Raw genomic sequence first — 9,658 nt, 5'->3', positions numbered from 1 at the left:
AAGTCTAGACTAGTCAAAATTAAGCCCATATAAAGTATAAAAACTCATATATGATTATGTTTTAAAAGGACATAAGCCTAAGGTCTTTCTAGGGTCTATTATACCTGAAAAGACTGAATATCGAAGTAGCTTGAACTTCTCAGAACTTGTTTTTGAATATTTAATGGAGTTTGAAGTAGGAGTTTGAACTTCTACTAGTCTTTAATAGAACTTGAACTTTCTTCATCCATCTTGATTCTCTTGAAGGTAAACTTTCCATCTTCTTAATTCTATTGAAGGTGAACTTTTCATCTTGAATCTCTTGCAAGTGAACCTTCCATCTTGATTCACATTGTGTAACCCATATCATAAGCTGTTTTGTTTCATCAAAATTTGACAAATAAGAGTGTGTTTTATACATTATAGTACTTACAGAATTGAACACCTACCATTGAAAACTTCTCGAGGGCTAAGAAAGTATAGAAAGTTGTGCGGATTGAACACCTACCATTGAAAACTTCTCAAGGGCCAAAAAAGAATAGAAAACAGTGAGGATTGAATGCCTACCAAAACTTCTGGAAGGCTAAGAAAGTTTTGGACAAGCTGATACTTGTGTTTCCCATTCATCCAAGCATGTGTGACCTTTAGCTCAAGTGGTAGATTGAGTGGACCTTTAGCTCAAGTGGTTGATTGAGTGAACGATACCTCGTTTCCAGACTCTGGTCTTGGCATCGATTCCCTAGTGGGGGTGGCTAACAGTGGAGTGTGATCTACAGTGTGTGTACTTAAAAAAAAAAAAAAAAAAAAAGGTTGGATGGAAAATAAACATCATTATGACCCTAGGATGGTTTCAACAGTAGATTGTGCTCTGTACCTACCTTATTTTTTGGGCGCACGCCTTAAAATGATCCAGCAAAATAAATAGTAAGTGTGGATATAACACATACATCATGGTGAAGCTCACAAAACATGGTGATGTCAACACACTACTGGGGTCAGTAGTGTGTGGCACACCACGCAATCCACTTCTTTTTTTTTCTTATATTTAATTATTATTATATTTTATTTGAGCCTGGTTAAAAAGTCCGTGTTGACTCGTTAGTTGACTGAACCATGGTTAGAGCAATATAGGTGGAATGGTGGCAAGATAAGAAGTTGCATGAGTAGACATGGCACGTGCAATGCATGTGGAGAGATAAAGAGAGTGAAGTAGCCAAGGAGGCAGAAGGCATCTCAGTGATGGCAGGCGCCCATAAACACTCAACTTCACCTTATTAAATTTACTTAAATACCCATTCTTTTGATTTAAAACCCTTGTTGTGTCCTTCTATTCCATAACTCATATGTGGGCCAATCATGGACATCTGAATCGTTGGCCAACTGCAATTTTGAACCGTTCATTTGTTTTCTACTGGTTTACTGCAACTCATGATTAGATGGGCCTTGATTTTTCAGATGTGACATTGAAATTACTGTGGTGATCTCGCACACGTTTTCCTTGTTTACATGTGTAAGGTAAGTGCTTTGAGCTAGTGGGATCACCAAACCAACGGCGATGATGTTAGTTACTGTATTTTGGGTGGATTCGGTCAGGCCGGGTAACACTAAGTTGGCTCATGTTGTGGTCGTGGGCCCACCTTGATGCATGTATTGTATTTTCATGCGGGTCCATTCATTTAATTTGTCAGCTCATCTTAAGGCACGCCCCAAAAATGTAGCAGACCTAAATCTCAGGTGGACCGCAGCATAAAAAATAGAGGTTGTTGAATGCCTGTGGAGCACAAAAGTTTTGGATCAAGCCGTTATTTATGTTTTCCCTCCATCCAAATTTGTGTAACTTTATCAACAAGTTGGATTGCAAATAAATATGATGGTGGGTCCCAGGAAGTTTTTAATGGTGAGCGTTCAATCACTACTATTTCCTTTGATGTGCTCTAGTGAGATTTAGATCTACTTCATTTTTGGGACCAAGCCTTAAAATGAGCTAACAAAATAGATGGATGGTATGAATATAAAACATATACATCAAGGTAGGCCCCATGGTCACAGTGTGACCGAACCTCTCTTACCCTTCTATTCATCGGTTTTCTTATCAAGTGCTGCATCTCACTATTGTTCTGGTGATCTATACTGGCAACATACTATAGTATTTGAGCGTATAAATTGCGTGATTGGCCATCGTACAGGCTGTCGAGAGTTACATTGTAGATTGTTGCACGTCGGCATTTCTGCGTCTACCATGCATCTATTGCGCTCAGTTGCACGCCTCTACCGTCGCGCATAATTGTACCTATGATGGGACTCTTCCATGCCCACGACTCCTCGATTCTGTGCCTAGTAGAGAAAGTCCTATTCCTTTATAACTCAGGGTTGTATGGTACTTCGTGCGTATGAACTTGTATACACCACCGTTACACACCACCGTTAACTTCGTGCATACCATCCTAATAGTCACGAGAGTAATTAAAACCAATCATTACATTGCCGGATGGAAATATGCCATGTGTAACATATAATTCATGACCAACTTGAGACATTCTAATACTCTCCTGCTTGAGACATTCATGACCAACTATAATATGCAATACATTATATAGTATTTTGAAATTTTACTAGATATTTTAATAGATCCTGGGAAGCATGACCAACTATAATATGCAATACATTATATAGTATTTTGAAATTTTACTAAATATTTTAATAGATCATGTGAAGCACCGTGAATTATCCAGTCCATTGGAACTAGTGACATTGGACTATGACAGTCAACACCTCATGTTCATAACCTCAAGTGTAGGGTTGCGATGTAGTAATAATCTCAGTGACACCGAGGTCGAATCCACGTGGAATAATCTTGTACGTTTCTGAAAGTAATTAGAATTAGAGCTAGAAGAATATCTAAATTAAAAATCTAAAATAAAGGGAGTAATTGTGAGTATTGTAGATTTAAACTTGTGAATTTAAAGGTGTGAACTAAGGTGTCAAGGATCCACTTGTAGCTATCAGGATGTTACCTTACTTGATTCAAGAGATCCAATTGGAATCAAAGTCGTATCTTATCCAATTAGAAAGAGAGATGATCAAATCTCTGAACTTTTCATTGATCCAGCCTTAATAAAAGAGGATTGTGAAGATTTTGAAGGGATTCTGTCACCATACCATACTCAGGAGACGATGGCAAACAACAGGATTTATCAATCCCACAATCTCAAATAAGAAAAGAAGATACTCAAAGCTATCGTAGCGTCTACTATAGTTTGAGTTACAATAAACCATTGAAAAGTAAAAATATTCTTTAAAATCAACTAAAAATCAATGAAGTTTAACATAAACATGAATCAAAGTAAAGTAAATATCCCGATCACGCTACAAGCTTCACCTCTTAGCCCTAACAAGAGGTTTAGTTAACCATAGACATGATTGAACTAAGAACTCTTAAGAAAAGCATAAAAACAAATTAAGGAAGAAGAAGAAAGACTCTTAGCAGCGGCTCTCCACATTTTTTCTCTACTCCTTAAACTCTCGAAGATACTTTGGAGCATCATAGGAACTCCTACTTATAATTGGGGAACTCTAACTTTTGCACCGAGTTAGAAAAGTTTAGAAACCGCCTCAAATATACGCAATCCATAAAAAATCTGCGTAACCTTCGACTAGTCGAGGGCAATCTTTGACTAGTCGAAGGTCATCTTCGACTAGTCGAGTGGAATCTTCCACTGGTCGAAGGTCACGCAAATTTAAAAGATAATATTGCTGGAATTCAAGCCAAACTTTCTTAGGCTGGTCGAAGCAGAACTTGGGCTAGTCGAGGCAGAGGTTAGGCTAGTCGAAGCAAAGCTTGGACTAGTCGAGCTAGACTAGCCAGAACTTGGGCTAGTCGAACTTCACGCGTATTCCTTTGTTCACTTCAAATCTTCGATTCTCTCCATTCCTTGATTTCCTTGGATCTTTGGCATTTGAATTCTTCAATCTTAGCCTCATAAGATCTATCTTTTGCCTTAGTGATACTTGAGCATCAAATCCATGCTTTTAACATTCTTTACATTCCAAGCTCTTAAATTCACCTTGCAACACAAACATGTATAAAATATACCTTTAAGTAGTATCATGTTCATAAAACCAAGATATAAATAAGGAAGAATATGCAATATTTGACACTCATCACACTTCCCAACCAGCATTTTGCTAATCCCGAACAAAACATGCGTGAAGTAATCTCTAATATTTAATGTTCAAACCTTTTTTAGAAAACAATCTTTTGTGCAATTAAGTATGAATGAGTAGAATTTAGACAAGAAAGTAGGATCTTGAAAACCTTAAGCCGAATCACTTAAGCCATCAATCAAATAGATTCTTTATCAATTACATAAAAGTATAAGTTCATATATCAAGTTTTTTAATATGCTTGGTGAAAATCAACTTACTCCCTATAAGAATACTATCATTTCATAATGTTAGCCATGCTCATCACTTCAAGATTGGTTGAAAACTCAAGTGCTAATTGCAAACTTATCCCATTTTTCTTTTTTTTCCAGTTTTTTTATATTTTATTTTATATCGACAGTCACTTATATTCATTAAGTATTTTTAGTCTCTTCATCTCCATTTTTTTCATACTTTACATTCTTTCATTCTTTCATAGTCTTTTTAGCATTACATGACCTTTTTGTTGATCTCTTATTTTTTAACTGGTTCTTTTCATCTTTTAATGTGGATAAAATTCTCCAAACTCAATTCTCAACATCTATCAGTGATTCACATGCTAACCATCAGAAATTCTAGCACATTCCAAGGAAGCAAATTAAACATGTCTTGTGATTTAGATCAACATGATATTCAAACTTTTTCTTAATCAATTTAGTGCAAGAACCGTAAGTGATAGGCTACTTAGTTAATCAAACTCCAACAATTCAAAATTCAATTTATATCTTATCATCATACTCAAAGCATTCTTAATCCACAAATTATCAATTTCCAAACAGGTTTTATCTTGAAAAATTGAAAAAAAATTCACAGTTATTTACTCAAAACTAAGAAAATACTGATTAGTTTACCTAATCTCCACCCCCCAGCCTAAAATCTACATTGTCCTCAATATAAAAGATGTAAGCATGCAATGCATATGAAACAAAAAAAATAAAGGAGAAGTGATGGAAAGGTAGTACCTAAAGAAGGAAAATTAAACTTTTCCAAAGTTCTCAGTGCTAAGATGGGTTATCACAATGACTCAACAATTGAAAGCAAACAATCTTAATCATAAATCTTATGAAAGCAATAAATTCTAATCCTAAAATAGAAAATCATGGGAAAACTACTCAATCATGCAGCGAGGTTCCTCCTCCAACCAATATCTTGATAAATTTCTCAGTAGAGTTCTCAACAAGATCATCCAAAAGTCCTTTTTGCAATAAGCTTGGATGCTCTAAAGCATAAATTTTCAAAGAAACTTATGGACCTCAGCAAAAAAATTTCGTTAAATCGCATAAGGTAGCCAAAGTATATATGATTCACATATGACAAACAAATTTTCAAAGACTACAAGTAGGCGAAATTCAGAGAAATTATTAGTAAGTGGTGTAGTCTCAACATATTGCAAAGTTTCAGACTTGGTTTAATTGTCAGCTCCTCCTCATTTGATGGTAAACATTGAGGATCTGTGGAAGGAGAGGCTTTAGAATAATTATTCCCTTAGTCGGTATCAACTACTGAGGTATTGTCTTGTAAGACATTCACTATGTCTTGTATCATGAGATCGTTTGAATCTGCAAAATGCGCCAAGCATTCTTCCAGAGAGTTGAGAGATTTGGTTGAGAGGGGATCGTTCTGCACATTGAGGTCTGTGGTGCTATGCCCAAGGACTCTTTCATCTTCTTTTAGAATAATGGAAACATGCTCTCTTACTCTTCATCTTAGTAAGAGTCAATCATCACTGGATGCATCTTGTCTTGCCCTGCATAGACAAATTGAGAATCAATAGGCGAAGATCTAAAGAGAAGACTTAGTTCCTTGATACTAATCAATAGAGGCTTTGTATTGTCAAGGGATGGTTGTTCAAATGGTGGCCTCCACTAGGTAGTTTCAAATATCGGAGTCATATCAAGTGAGTCGTCCATCTCCCTAATCAAATCATCACTTAAATCAGGGGAGTGAGCCGAGCACATTTCAAAAGAATCATGCGGTTCAATTGGAAGGGACTCATTCTCCACATTTAAATCAAACGTGTCAGATGAGTAGAGTAGATCATTATGGTCAACAACTTCTTGTACCTCGTGATCATTTGCCTAGACTCTAATTGAAATTGATTTCACGGAATTTTGAGCTGTAAACTCATAATTGTCATCCCACTCCTCATTATTGTCTAATTCAGTATAGTTCACAAGTGAGTTGAGATCACTTTTATCACACTGTGTTTCTAGAGGATCAAAGTATGGAATCAGGGTTACTCTATTTTCCACGAAAGAGTTGATCATGTTAATGTCGTGGATATCGTTAGCATCTTCTGACTATTTGCTCATGTTGAAAAAGATATTGAGCTCCAACGTCATGTTTCCGAAAGACATACTCATAACTCCATTCATACAATTAATTATGGCATTTGATGTAGCTAGGAATGGATAACTAAGGATGACAGGGATCTAAGTGTTCATATCTACAATGGGTTGAGTATCCAGGATGATAAAATCTACTGAATAGAAGAATTTGTCAACTTGGACTAGCACATCCTCGATTACCCCTCTTGGTACACGAACTGAGCAGTTAGCAAGTTGTAATGTGCTCCGGGTGAGTTTTAATTCACCTAGACCCAATTGTTCATACACCGAGCAAGGGATTAGATTTATGCTCGCCCCCAAGTCAAGAATTGCGTTCTCAATTTGGTGATTCCCAATTATACAAGTGATAGTTGGGATATCAAGATCTTTATATTTTTGTGGCACATTTTGCTTAAAGATGACACTCACTTTTTCTGTCAAAAAAATTCTCCATTGAATAGTTTGTTACCTCTTGATTGTACATAAATCTTTCAGAAATTTGACGTAAGAGGGGATTTGTTTCACGACGTCCAGCAGAGGAATTTTGACTTTCACTTGTTTCAATACCTCTAAAATATCCTGTGAGTTAGCTAGCAGTTTTGGTGCAATCAACCGTTGGGGGAATGACATAATCGGCTTATTTTGAAGTTCCGGTTCCAACCCATGTGGAGTATTGCTAGTTCTATCATTCTCATCTACTTCCAGGTCCTTAGACCTCTCAGCCCTTACCGGAATAGATTTGTCAATTATCCTTCCACTCCTAAAAGTGGTGATAGACTTAGCTTGTTCCATCTGATTTGAAGAGTTTGGGTCACTAATTTCATATTATGGTTTAGGATTGGGGAGGGATTGGGCTGGAAAAGTCCTTTTTTCCCCAATCGCAAAGTGCAACTCAATCCTTTGTATAACCTTTGTAAGGTTTAGTAATACTTGGAGTGTATTTTGTTGGATAAGCTCTTGAGTTTAAGTGGGGTTTTAAACCGATTCCTCTTGAGGTTTCTCTTAATTTAAGACTTGGTTAGGGATTCCTTGAGGAGTAGCAATTTGTCCATTCCTCCAACTGAAGTTTGAATGATTTCTCCCACTAGAACTGTATATGTTTGAAGTGGGTCCACTGAAAGGTCTTTGGTAGTTGTTCACAGCATTCGATTGCTCATTCAATATTTCTTGAAAGGCAGGTATTGTTGGACAATTTTCAGTTGTATGAACATTACAAGCACAAATACCGCAAACAACTTTCTTAGCCTTATCCTTCTTAAGTTTTATGGCCTCAATTTTTCTTGTAAGATTAGCCACTTTAGCATTTATATCGTCTTCCTCTTTCAAAAGATATATTTTGCCCTTCTCATTTGATTAAGTAGACTTAGAAGTGGTGTTAGGCCTTGGGGAGATGTCTCATGATTGTGCGGTTTCAGCGAGTTTGTCAGAGTAATCCCACACATCATCGACATCTTTGTTCATGAATTCTCCATTAATTACACATCATCTCGACGAATTGGCGCATGGAAGATGTCAGTCCTTCATGGAAGAAATTTGTCATGCGCCATGTTTCAAAACCGTGTTGTGGGCATGAACTGACAAGATCCTTGAACCGCTCCCAACATTGGAAGAATATTTCATCTTTCTTTTTGGCGAAGTTCATGATTAACTTTCTGATGGTGTTCGTCTTATGATATGAGAAGAATTTCTTTATGAACTCCCTCGTCATGTCATTCCATCTGCCAATAGATCGCGGACGTAGTAAATGTAATCTCGTCTTAGCTTTTTCTTTTAAGGAGAAAGAAAAGATTTTTAGCCTGATCGTGTCCTTAGATACATTAGGAAAATACGAAGTGGCTATTATCTTGTCGAACTCTTTCAAATGTAGATATGGACTTTAATATTCAAGTCCATGAAATTTCGGAAGGAGTTGGATCACTCTTGGCTTGATATCCATATTTCCTATATTTTCAGGAAAAAATCAAACAGGAAGGTGTGATCACTCCCGCTGGTTGTAAATAGTCTCGTAAAGTACGAGGCAGGGGTGCATGATGCACCTCATTCTCATCCTAGGCCTCCTCAACTGGTGATTAAGGTTGATTAATAGCCATCATTTCTATTAACTCTGAGGATCTCAAGTGGTGTCTAGTCCTGTGAAGGATAGGCAACCTTTCAACTAATACTCCTTCACTCAAAAGACGTAAAGTGTTGTCACAAACCCATTTGGGCATGAAACACTCTTAGCCTTTAAGTTCAAAATCTAACCTGAAATCTAAGAATTTGAAAACTACAACAATTAAGAGTAGGGGAGAGAGAGAGTTGGAACGAAGTTACCAGATAGAAGCTGCTAGGTTAGGACCCTACAAAAACAGAGAACAGTGCTAGTTTCTAAAAAAATAAGTTCAGAAAAATTTCTAACCTAAAAACAAAATAGAAAGTTAATCCTAATCATAACCAATTTCTAAAACTAATTAAATTCAGAAAAACACAATCGTAATCCCCGGCAACAGCGTCAGAAACTTGTTCACAATCCCAAGTGAAGGGTTGCGATGTAGTAATAATCTCGGTGATACCGAGGTCGAATCCACAAGGACTAATCTTGTACGTTTCTGAAAGTAATTAGAACTAGAGTTAGAAGAAAATCTAAATTAGAAATATGGAATAAAGAGAGTAATTGTGAATATTGTAGATTGAAACTTGTGAATTTAAATGTGGGAACTAGGGTGCTAATGATCTACTTGTAGCTATCAGGATACTACCTTACTTGATTCAAGTGATCCAATTGGAATCAGAGTCATATCCTCTCCAATTGGAAAGAGAGATGATCAAATCTATGAACTTCTCATTGATCTAGCCTCAATGGAAGAGGATTATGAAGATTTTGAAGGGATTCCGTCACCAAACCATGCTCAGGAGACGATAGCAAACAACAAGATTTACTAATCCCACAATCTCAAATAAGAAAAGAAGATACTCAAAGCTATCGCAGCGTCTACTGTAATTTGAGTCACAATAAACCATTGAAAACTAAAAATATTCCTTAAAATCAACTAGAAATCAGTGAAATTCAATATAAAATGAATCAAAGTAAAGTACACATCTTGATCACACTACAAGCTTCACTTCTTAGCCCTAACAAGAGGTTTAGTCAACCATAGACATGATTGAAC

At 36.6% G+C, this 9,658-nt stretch overlaps 1 non-coding gene across 1 annotated transcript; it reads left to right on the top strand.

The window, feature by feature from the left end:
- The first annotated feature begins 8,062 nt into the window (after positions 1-8,062).
- LOC131247648 (small nucleolar RNA R71) lies at positions 8,063-8,169 on the top strand. The gene has a single exon (XR_009171924.1). It is a non-coding gene; the product is annotated as a small nucleolar RNA R71 (small nucleolar RNA).
- The last annotated feature ends 1,489 nt before the right edge of the window (positions 8,170-9,658 follow it).

Source organism: Magnolia sinica, chromosome 5, assembly GCF_029962835.1.
Source record: "Magnolia sinica isolate HGM2019 chromosome 5, MsV1, whole genome shotgun sequence".
Classification (NCBI taxonomy): Eukaryota; Viridiplantae; Streptophyta; class Magnoliopsida; order Magnoliales; family Magnoliaceae; genus Magnolia; species Magnolia sinica.
The sequence above is the reverse complement of the archived record's forward strand: the minus strand, read 5'-3'. Positions and strand labels throughout refer to the sequence as shown.